Here is a 12515-nt window from a genome sequence, read left to right on the forward strand (position 1 = left end):
TGTTAGGCAAGGAACGAGATATAAATGAGATATCTCGATATTGTTATGATTGATGTTATGATCTACACGGGTGGAATTCGAGGATGGATATACATACACAAATTTTATTTTACGAACTTAAGTTTTGAGAATATTTTACAAGGTTTTGATGACTATCTTATAAGCTTAAGTTTTGAGTATATTTTATAAGGTTTTGATTAAATCCCTTTATAACCGTATATATGTAGCTATGTTAAATAAAGCTAGTTTTTATGGCTGATAGTTTCTTACTGAGATTTTTGTCTCGCGTTTTTAAATGTTTTAATGTTTTTAGGTGAGAAAGTACAGGATATAGAGAAGGTTACCGACCGCTTAGGCGAGATTTGGAAGTTGGTTGCTTATTGTTAGAATTATGGTTAGAACTTTGGTATTTCAAGTGTAATATAATGGAGGGTTGTAAATATATGTTGAGGTCCTCGAATGACTAATGTCGTAGGACTATGAATTATTTTAGAATATATATTGAAGAGGAAGGCCAAAATAAATAAATAAATATGATATAATGATTTTTGGATAAATTGGAGACTCTTAAGTATTGATTATGATCTTTCTATTTCACGTCTGATACCGATTGAGGTCATCTAGGGTCGGGTGTGACATATCCTCTTCAATTGTCTTGAAGTTGTTTGATATCATCTCGGTATGATATTAAATGTACTATTGTCTAGAATAATGTTTAAGGCTATAGATCAACTTGATCAATTTACAAACCTTTTGTTCGCTGCCTTTTTCGATAAAACCTATAGGTTGATCTATATAGATTTCTTCGTTCAATTCTCCATTGAGAAAAGCAGTCTTTACATCCATTTGGTGTAATTCTAGGTCTAAACTTGTTATGATTGTTAGAATAAAAGAATTGATGTAAATCTCACAACATAAGAGAAGGTTTCCTCTAAGTCGATTCCTTCTTGTTGTGTGTAACCTTTAGCAACAAGACGATCTTGTAGCTTTTGATAATTTCGCCGACCTTTCATTTTATCTTAAGGACCCATTTATTCCTGATTGTCTTTCTCCCTTTAGGAAGATTAACTAGTTCATAGACTTGATTCTTTCTCATAGAAGGCATCTCTTCTTCTATTGCTCCCATCCATTTATCCTTATCAGGACATGATAATTCTTCTTTCATATTATTGGGCTCCACATCATCCCTAAGGGATACTAAAAGAGTTGTGCCTTCGATACTGAATCTCCAACATTCAACTTTCTATTTATAGTATGCCACAATTTCTAATATTCATCATAGTTTGGAATGCTCCTACTAGGACCAAGTTTCATATCTTCAAAAGATTCAGAAATACTCCCGCTTAAGATCGGATCTGGATCATTTGAAACGTTCAAAGGATTTTGAACATTCTCTTGTTCTTCCTCTAAATTTCTCCCACTCGAATGATGAGATCCATTCGATTCTAGTTCCTCAAATAAAGTGAGATTTTGGTATATGTCTCCTAACTTTGGAACTTCATTTCCAAGAAAACAACATCACGTGATTCGAACTTTGTAATTCTACCATCTTCAGTTTCTCCCACTAGAACATATCCCTTAGATAGTTTAGGATATCTTAGAAAGATACTCTTTCTACCTCTTAAACCACAAGTTTCCCAAACTTGCTCAAGGTTTCGTGAGCGAAAATGGTGCAACACCATGGTTTAAGTTCACTTAAATCAGGTTTACAAACTTTCCATAATTCATATGGGGTAGTAGCTACAAATTTGGAAGGTACTCGGTTTAGGACATAATCTGTTGTGAGCAAAGCATCACCCCAATACGAAATTAGTAGATTTTCAACAGCCATAATTGACCTAACTATGTGAAGAAGAGTTATTTTTCTTCTTTCAACAACACCATTTTGTTGCGGAGTACCCGTTATTAATAACTGATGTTCAATTCCCTTTTCATCACATAAAGTTTGGAATTCATCTGAAAGGTATGTTGGTCCCTTATTTAGTTGCAAGTATAGTTCCAAGGGGGGGGGGGTTAGGAACTATTTAAACTTTTTCGCAATTTAGGCAGACTTCTTTTACTAAAGAAAAGGTTTGAACAGCGGCGCTGAGTAAACAGCAAGATACTAGCTTAGTCAACAGGTGACTAGGTCAGTTTCTTAGCTTGAGTCAGGAGATAGCGCTTAGAGTCTATTCTTGAGCTCTTACGTTTTAATGCGCACAACTCAACTTGACCTCTTAAATTGGTCAGTTTTGATTGTTTAAGCAAGCAATATAAATAAGGAGTCAAAGGTTTAGAAATACTTCACTCAGTAGATTTATCCAGGTTCGGCTTCTTCTAAGCCTACGTCCTGTCCCCGGAACACGTTCGAGATTTCAAATCCTCTACTGAGCTCTTTAAAGGTAGAGCCTCAAACCTTTTACAATATCAGCAATTGAGTATGACAAGAGTACCTTCCTCTATACTTCTACTCAATCCTAATCTCTCCGCTGAGTACTTAAAACCGAGTACTCAGCCTCTCCTTTCTATCTCTAGAAATGATAAGTGTTTTTGTCCTAATACAAAGATGTGCTAAGACACTTTAGACGATTTACAATCACTCTAAACTTTTACACAGATATGAAAATGTAGTGTAAGAATTTTGCTTTGCTTCTTGCTTGCAGAACTTGTAGAGATTTGGTCAGCGTAATGGCTTGATCAAGTTCTGTTATTAGTGAAGCTTGTGATGGCACTATTTATAGAGACGTCTGGTCATTCAGTCATTTCGAATTTCGAAATAACTGTTGGAGGGAAACGGCTATGTGTCGTTGTCATCCTGACTTGCACAGAGCTCTTAGCCAATCACAATCGTGTATCTTCTGTCCTCGGTCAGCACAGCAGATGGTCTCTCCTTTTATGGTAAAGTCAACTGGACAGCATACTGTGTCGTCTAAACTTTGCCAAAAGAGGAAACACTTTGTCTGGAAGTTTTCCTTTGCCAGCTGCTGTCTTGTACGCTTTGTCGAGACTACTCAGCAGCTTCATGGTGAAATTGTTCCTGAAGGTCTTCTAGATCCTTCTGATTGCTGAGTTGTGTTTTTGTTTAAAATGGCAACGTCTTGACATACGCGGGCCGAGTGTACTGAGTTGTTTGACTTGGGCCTTGGCTTCCGTATTGGGCTTGGGCCTTCCAATCCTTATGACTTATAACATTTATACTCAACATTGAACAAACACATTAGTAGAATAAATCAAAGCATTTAAACTTAGTGTGTTTAGAATATGTATTTTAATTTATACTTAAACAATTTTGTCAAATCAAAATTATGTAGAAAGGTGTTTCAACAAACTCCCCCATTTTGATGTTGGCAAAACTGTTCAGCAAGGAACTCAGTATGAGCTCCCCCATAACAATTGACCTAGTATAATTAAGCAAACTCCCCCGTAAGGGTTGAGCTACTGACTTAGTTTTTCTTAAGACATTTAAGGATTTAAATGAGTAAGTCTAAGGTCAGTTTTTAGATATAGGTCAGCTATATCACATATTCTATTTACTCAGTGTTAGGCGGAAGTTTTTAGACATATAGAGCGCGCTGAGTAATTTGTTGTTCAATGAGTTCTTATCAGAATATTTCATAAGTGTATAGGTTCATGTCAAACATGTTATCAGCATATCATTTAGTCAAATATTATAAGTGTTAAACAAAGCTGATATAAATGAAGATACATAATAACTCAGTACTTATTAGCATATATCATAACTCAGTATTTGAATAAGAAAAGTAAGTATGATATATAAGTTGAAAGAAGTCAGCAGTTACACAGCAAAAGAAATAAACATAGCACATAGATTACAAATGTTAAGACCTAGCCTATCTATTTCTTTTTCTTGCCCTGTGACTGACTTCGCTCGTACTGACGTCGCTCATGCTGAGCTCTGGCAGCTTGCGCTTTCTCCCCCGTTTTGTCAACTTCAGGGAGCTTGAACGCATCGGTTAAGACAGCACGAGAAAGTTCTTGTGAAAGCTCTTTTAGTTTGTCAGCACTTTCATTTACGCCATCAAAAATGGCAACTCCATCAATTGATACTTCTACTGGTATATGAAGATCGGCAGCACTGAGCATATTTACACTGAAAGCTTGAGCTTTGGCTTGCCAGATGAGAGCTTCGGAGAGGCCAATAAAGACTTGGTGGAAAGTTTTCAAGAGAGCTGAGTCATAATGATGACGCTGGATATTATTATGACGGATGTGATTGAAGGATTGCTGTGCGAGAGATAGCAACTCATTCTGTTTCAACGCGTCAGTATCCATCTCTTGTTTGTTGAGGTTAAGTAGCCTGATGGCCTCACCGATTTGCTCGACTGAGCACTGACTATAGGACACCATTTGCTCATTTGTCTTAAGTTGCTCAGTATAAAGCTGAGCAAAAAGCATCTTGAGTTCTGAGGAAGTGGCGTAGTCAGTGTTCACAGCAGATAACTTCTGAACTTGCTGATGGAGAGAGTTCAGATGTTGAATTGTTGACAGCTGTATCTCTGCCAACTTGGCAAGTGAATCCTGCTTAGCTTGCAGGGCTTGGAATGACAAGACTACATTCAGCAGATCCTTGAGTCCCTTGACTTCGTTGAGAAGTAGAGTGACCTGGGAGAGCTGAGTTGTCTCAGGAATTGAAGATCCAGCAGCAGGCGAAGCGGAATGTTGAAGATCGTGGATGAGTGCTTGCACTGAGTCAATGAGCTTTTTCCCGGACTCAGTGGCATCCCGATGTACATCAGTATGACCAGAAGAAAGTGGAGTGAAAGGAGTACCCTGGTCAGTGACTGGATGACTTGGCTCAATCTGCACTTGAGTTTGAGGTAAGGTTGATTGATCAGCAGAGAGGTTGGTGATGGAAGTCATAACCCGAACACTGTCTGTGCTGACGGCAAAAGGATGAGGAGTCAACACCATGCTTGAGGAAACAGCATGGACAGTGCTTGGTTCAACCTGAGTTGTTGAAGTGGTGGAAGTGGTATGCTCGGCATGTTCCTGTTGAGAAGAAACAGAGGCTTGTTTTTCCAACGGCGTTGTAGTAGAGGAAGTTGAGGGCCATTTGAAAAATTTTAATTGGACGGTAGAAGGATCCTTTGTTGTCTTGGAGAGGATAAGTTCAGGAATGGATGGTGATTGCACAGGGGGTTCACTGACCATTTTCTCACTGGCCTTAACCAGCTTTCGCCTTCTACGTGGTGGAGTGGTATGATGAGCAGGTTCTTCTGAGTGAGTAGGAGTAGGTTCCTTTTCCTCAGTATGGGTCTGGTCAGCTTGATCAACTTGCTCAACTCCAGCAGTTAACTCAGTGTCAGTCTACACAGCTCCACCAGCTAACCCAGTGTTAGCGTCCTCAGCTTCAATTTCGCTGTCATACTCTTCAGACTCCTCAGCGTCATCCTGACCGCTGGTTTCATCATCTTCTTCTTCCTCCTCAGTATTATCTCCATCAAGTTCTTCCTCAACTTGGGAGATGAAGTGGTCATCTAACTGGACCTCAGGTTCCTCAGCATCAGTACCTTGGCATTGAGTGAAATGAGAATCACCCGGTACAATAAAATCTGTCGGCATGACGTCGAGAGGTGCCAGTGTTGAAGACTTCTGCTTCTTCTGAGGTAGCTCAGCAGCTTCCTTAGTGTCAGGCTCATCTTGCCTGCTTCTCTTCTCAGCTGACTTTCCAGCTGACCTCTGCCTCTTTGCTGGAGACACAACATTGGTTGTTTCAGCAGATTTTCTCTTGCGAGAAGCTGGGGCCTTAGTTCTTCGCCCTTTCTTAGGCTCAGCAATAGTCTCCTCAGTCTGATCAGCTTGGCCAGCAGCGGCAGCTTTTCCTTTCTTCAAGGGCTGTCCAAATTTAAGTGCCCTCAGCGAGGCAGCTGTGATTTCGGTTCCTCTGAAAGATTCCTCACCTTCGAGGTCAATCTTGTGGTCGATGAGGATCCGGGTGATGATTGATCCCAACCTCATTGTACCCGTGCTGCGTAGGAACCCAGCAACTAAGAAAACCGGCATGTTGATGGGGGGTGTACATCAGCATGTGCCATATGAAGCACTGTTCAAAGTTGGTTACTGATGTAGTGCAGTTGATCTTTGGGTAAATGAAGTAGCTCAGCAGGTAGTGAGCCATCTTCTGATGTTGTCCCATCGAAGATGCTGAGATCTCTCCTGAGTGACCCTCAGGTTTGCAGAAGGTATGGACGTAGTCGGTTTTGTCCTGATCTCCTGACTTCCTCAGCCTTACTCCCTCAGTTTTGAGCTGGAGGAGATTTCCTATGTACAGAGGGTTGATGAAGATGGTTTTCCCTTTTACTTCAGTGCTTAGGTAGTCGGCGGAGTCACTGGCAACCTTGAGGTTGTGGTAAAATTCCCTCACTAGGTCAGGATATATCTCATTCCTGACCGAGAACAGCCCAGTCCATTCGTTCTTGAAAATCCACTCAGCAAATGGTTGTTCGTTCTGTACAAAGTGCTCCGAAACCCATCTGGAGGGTTCTACCTTCCATTCACGTACATTGTCGAAGACCTTGGAGTAGGTCCTGATCTTAACAGCTTTCCCTTGGCCAGAAGTTTGGCCAGTTTTACCCTTGCTTGGTGTAGAAGGGTTTCGTGAAGGTTTATCGGAGCTGGACTTTTGGTTGCCGGCACCGGAGACGTTGAAAGACAACTTAGTCATTCTTCGAATATGGAGGAATTAGAGGAATTTGAGAGAAAAGAAGTTCTAAGTGATTTCTTTGCCTTAAGAATTGATTAAGCGTAAAGAGTAAAAGATGGGAAAATACTCATAATTTATAGACGAAATGAACGGTGTGGATCTTAATCGAATCCATGTGTCAGTTTTGCCTTGGGATCATGTACCGACAATGATCCTGACATTCATGACACATTACGGCAAATACGTCATCCTAGGCTATACGCGTGCTTTGCATTTATGCTAACGGATTAATCACTCAGTATTTAGAATGTCAAGCGTTTGATATTCTGAGTGGTCAGTGCAGTATTTAAGGATGATTTTAAGTTCAAGTTCTAAACTAATTTACTCAGTATGCAAGTTTTACTCAGTTATTGTATATTCAGACAGTTCCGATGAGTAACTCAGCAAACAATAAATCATTCAGTATGTAATTCACTCAGCATTCATATTCATTTAGCACAGGAATTTACTGAAGAGGATTAAACATACCAATTGCTTCTCTCAGTATGCTGAACTGCTCACGAGCCAGTGGCTTCGTGAAGATATCCGCAAGCTGTTCGTCCGTTGGGACAAAGGTCAGCTTGATCTCACCCTTGAGTACATGGTCTCTAATGAAGTGATGTCTGATGCTGACATGCTTCATTCTGTTGTGTTGAATTGGGTTCTTGGATAGATCAATTGCATTTTTGTTGTCACATTTGACCTCAATTATCTTCGTTTGAACACCATAATCTTCAAGTTGTTGCTTGATCCATAGGACTTGAGCAACACAATGACCAGCAGCAATGTACTCAGCTTCAGTGATGGACAAGGCTACTGACGCCTGCTTTTTGCTGAACCAGGATACAAGACAGCTTCCTAAGAAGTGGCATCCTCCAGAGGTGCTTTTACGTTCCAGCTTATCTCGTCCATAGTCAGCGTCAGTGTATCCGATAAGTGTAAAATCATGAGTATTTGGATACCACAAACATGCATTCACTGAGCTTTGCAAATATCTAAGGATTCTTTTTACAGCAATGTAATGAGATTCCTTAGGGTTAAATTGATATCTAGCACAGTAGCATACTGAGAACTGAATGTTCGGTCTACTGGCTGTTAAGTAAAGTAGAGATCCTATCATACCTCGATATAACTTGCTGTCTACTGACTTACCATTCTCATCAGCGCAGAGGACAGTGTCAGTGCCCATAGGAGTGGATATTGGCTTGCAATTTTCCAAGTCATATTTCTTTAAGATCTCCTTGGCATATTTGGCTTGACTGATGAAGATGCCATTCTTTCCTTGTTTAATTTGAAGACCGAGGAAGAAGTTGAGTTTTCCATCATAGACATTTCAAACTCAGTCTGCATTTGTTTGCTAAACTCCTTGCACATTGATTCGTTAGTTGCACCAAATATTATATCATCAACATAAATTTGGGCCAGCAGGGTATCTTTACCCTTTTTCTTAATGAATAAGGTTGTATCAGCTTTGCCCCTGGTGTAATTTCTAGTCAGCAGGAAACTGGTCAGCCTCTCATACCAAGCACGTGGTGCTTGTTTGAGGCCGTAAAGAGCCTTTTTGAGTTTGTAAACATGGTTTGGGAACTTAGGGTCCTCAAAACCTGGAGCTTGATTTACATAAACCTCCTCGTTTATAACTCCATTAAGAAATGCACTTTTGACATCCATTTGGAATAATTTAAAATTCATGTAAGATGCATATGCACATAATATTCTAATTGCCTCTAGCCTCGCCACTGGGGCAAAGGTCTCACCGTAGTCTATACCTTCTTGCTGACTGTAGCCCTGAGCTACAAGCCTTGCTTTGTTCCTGACTACGTTTCCTTATTCGTCCATCTTGTTCTTGAAGACCCATCTTGTTCTGATGGTCTTTTGACTCTTTGGATGAGGCACTAACTCCCATACATCATTTCTTCAAAATTGATTGAGCTCCTCTTGCATTGCGTTCATCCAGAATTCATCGTACTCAGTTTTAGCGAAATTCTTCGGTTCTTGTACTGAGGTACTTTCTGAGTTGATTCCTCGTCATCAGGGTATTCCCAGCAGAATCAAGGATTGCACTTTCGGAGTGCCCTCTTGGAATCCTTATTTCTTTGGGTAGATTCATGTCTTGTGCTGTTCCTATTTCAACAATCTCTGCAGAAGTAGATGGGTCAGTAAAAGTAATCTTAGGTTCACTCTTACTCTTGGTCAGCCTTTTCGTGAATGACTCAGTAGCTGGTTCTGAGTCAGCGATGGTTACTGAGTTTGGATCATCTTCGGTCAGCGGCTGGTATCTACCTGCAGGGTCAGTTTCATCGAACTCTACATGTATTGACTCTTCTAAAACTTGAGTTCGCTTATTAAAAACTCTGTATGTTTTGCTGTTTGTTGAGTAGCCCAGAAAGATAGCTTCATCAGCTTTTGAATCAAACTTTGCTAAGCTATCTTTGGTATTTAAAATAAAACATCTACAGCCAAAGGCACGAAAGTATCCAATATTGGGCTTCCATCCTTTCCAAAGTTCATAGGGGGTTTTCTTGAGTATAGGTCTAACTAGAGCCCTATTAAGAATGTAGCATGCTGTGTTAACAACCTCTCCCCAAAAATACTTTGGAAGCCTATGCTCATCCAGCATTGTCCTGGCTATTTCAACCAGAGTTCTGTTCTTCCTTTCTACAACCCCATTTTGCTGAGGTGTTCTAGGAGCAGAAAAATTATGGTCAATGCCGCTGGCTTCACAGAATTCAACAAACTTTTGGTTTTTGAATTCTCCACCGTTATCACTACGGATATGAGCTAATTTTAGGTCTTTTTCATTTTCAATTTTCCTAACCAAATTTGAGAATGTCTCAAAGGTCTCATCCTTGCTGGTCAGCAAGATAACCCATGTATACCGAGAGAAATCATCTACAATGACCAAGGAAAATCTTCTTCCACCCAGACTCAGCGGCTGGACTGGACCAAAGAGATCCAAGTGTAGTAATTATAACGGACGTTTAGTTGAGACAATGTTTTTACCGTGAAAAGATTGTTTGGTTTGTTTTCCAGCTTGGCAAGCGTGGCATAATTGATCTTTTTGAAATTTAAGTTCAGGCAGTCCCTCAACCAATTGCTTTCTTGCTAGTTTGGCCAGGAGGTCCATGCTTACATGACCAAGTCTCCTGTGCCATAACCAGGAATTTTCTTCCTTTGTTACTAAGCACACAGTTTTTGAAAACTTTTTCTCTAAGTCTAGCATAAAGACATTATCTATCCGAGGGGCAGTTAAAATTAACTCATTAGTTTTACCCTCGTATATTTTACATCCAGTAGCATCAAATATAACTTTTCTCCCATTGTCACATAGCTGAGCTACGCTGAGTAAGTTATATTTGAGTCCGCTGACTAGGGAGACAGATTCAATAGTAGGATTACCTCCGATGGTTCCTGAGCCTACTATCTTACCCTTCTTGTTGTCTCCAAAACTTACACTCCCTCCTCGTTTATGTTCAAACGTGATGAACTGAGTTTCATCACCCGTCATATGCCTTGAGCATGCGCTGTCAATATACCACATCTTTGACTTCTCGGCACATCTCAGGCTTACCTGCATTGTAACTAGTTACTTTTAGGTACCCAATTCTTTTTGGGTCCTGACTTGTTAGGTGCAACAGGTATAACATCATATTTTATTTTATGGCGACATACATGGACAGTATGGCCATTCTTTCCACAGAAGTCACAACTGACCTTCTGTTTAGAATTTTTTACTGACTTGTCAGCACCACAGTGCTGAGCGTGCCAGCACACTTTAGTAGTGTGTCCTAACTTCCCACAAAAGTCACACTGGATTTTTCGCTGGGGATTCCATCTCTGCTGAGTACCTTGGTACTGAGTTCTCAGAGGAATGTTATTTTTCTTAGGAACCTTTAGTTGGTTCTGGATGGTTGTGACGTCCTTCCTCAGTTTCTTTGAAACTGACTGGACTTCAGACACATACTCATGCATGATCTTCATCTTATCATGCAGAGTTGAATTGTCCTGAAGAAGGTATCTGAGGTCACTCAGTTTGACCTCTTCCACTTCGTCACAGCGCCTGCTGAGTGCTCTAACCTTTTTATTACACTTCTTAACAAGTGTATAGAGATCACTCAGGGCATTAACCATATCGTTTCTGAGCTGGGGAAGAGAAATTACCTCATTTGATTGCTCTTCATCATCTGATGCGATGGATGGGTCAGCATGCTCAAAGACGCATGGCTCAGCAAGTTCGTCAGCCATAAAGCATATCTTCGCTGACTCGGTGGCCTCAGTTTCTGTTGATGAGGATTCATCACTGTCACTCCAAGTAGCCACCATTGCCTTCTTCCCACTCTTCTTGTCTTTGCTCAGCGTGGGGCAGTTCGATTTAATATGGCCAGCTTGATGGCACTCAAAGCATGTAATGGGCTTTGATCTGTCCTTTCTGTATTTGCTGTCGCTTGAGTCAGCCTTATACTTATCAAACTTTTTGTAAGGCTTTTTAGAATATTTGTCGTTCTTCCTGAACAGCCTCTTCATCTTTCTTGTGAACATGGCCATCTCCTCATCATCAGTTGAACTCCCGTCAGTGGAGTCAGCCTTCATGACAAGTGACCTCTGCTTCTTGTCATCAGATTTTTCCTTCACCTTAAAGTTTTTCATGGATATCTCATGGGTCAGCAATGAACCGATGAGTTCGTCATATTTGTAGGTGGTTAAATCCTGAGCTTCCTCAACTGCTGTCTTCTTTGCTTGCCAGTCTTTTGGAAGACTCCTGAGTATCTTTTTAACTTGTTCTTCCTCAGTGAAGATTTTCCCAAGTCTCTTGAGCTCATTAATGATGTTGGTGAACCTTGCGTTCATGTCTGAAATGCCCTCATCATTGTTCATCTCGAACAGCTCGTACAGTCTCATCTGCTGATTCACCTTGGATTCTTTTACTTTGTTTGTTCCCTCGTAGGTGACTTCTAGCTTCTTCCAGATCTCTTGTGCCGACTCACAACCTGAGATTTTGTTATATTCTGCAGCATCGAGCGCACAGTGAAGCATATTGATAGCCGAAGCATGGTTTTGAAGCTTCTTGAGATCATCCTCTGTCCATTTGGCCTCAGCTTTTATAACTGTTTGGCCAGCCACAACCTCAACAGGTACAAACGGCCCTTGGACTATAGATAGCCAGGCACTCATGTTTGTAGCCTGAATGAAATTTTCATCCTATTCTTCCAGAAGGTATAGTTTGACCCGAAGAATAGGGGAGGCCTAGTAATGGACAGCCCCTCAGGCAGTATTTGAGTTGTTTGGTTTCCAGGGAGAAACCGAGTGCTGTTTTCGCCCATGGTAGGGATCAGCTCAAGGTTGTTAGACCTTTTACAGTGAGCTTTTAAGCTCTGATACCATTTGTTGGTCCCTTATTTAGTTGCAAATATAGTTCCAGGGGGGGTTAGGAACTATTTAAACTTTTTCGCAATTTAGGCAGACTTCTTTTACTAAAGAAAAGGTTTGAACAGCGGCGCTGAGTAAACAGCAAGATACTGGCTTAGTCAACAGGTGACTAGGTCAGTTTCTTAGCTTGAGTCAGGAGATAGCGCTTAGAGTCTATTCCTGAGCTCTTACGTTTTAATGCGCACAATTCAACTTGACCTCTTAAATTGGTCAGTTTTGATTGTTTAAGCAAGCAATATAAATAAGGAGTCAAAGGTTTAGAAATACTTCACTCAGCAGATTTATCCAGGTTCGGCTTCTTCTAAGCCTACGTCCTGTCCCCGGAACACGTCCGAGATTTCAAATCCTCTACTGAGCTCTTTAAAGGTAGAGCCTCAAACCTTTTACAATATCAGCAATTGAGTAT

This window comes from Euphorbia lathyris, chromosome 1, assembly GCF_963576675.1.
Source record: "Euphorbia lathyris chromosome 1, ddEupLath1.1, whole genome shotgun sequence".
Classification (NCBI taxonomy): domain Eukaryota; kingdom Viridiplantae; phylum Streptophyta; class Magnoliopsida; order Malpighiales; family Euphorbiaceae; genus Euphorbia; species Euphorbia lathyris.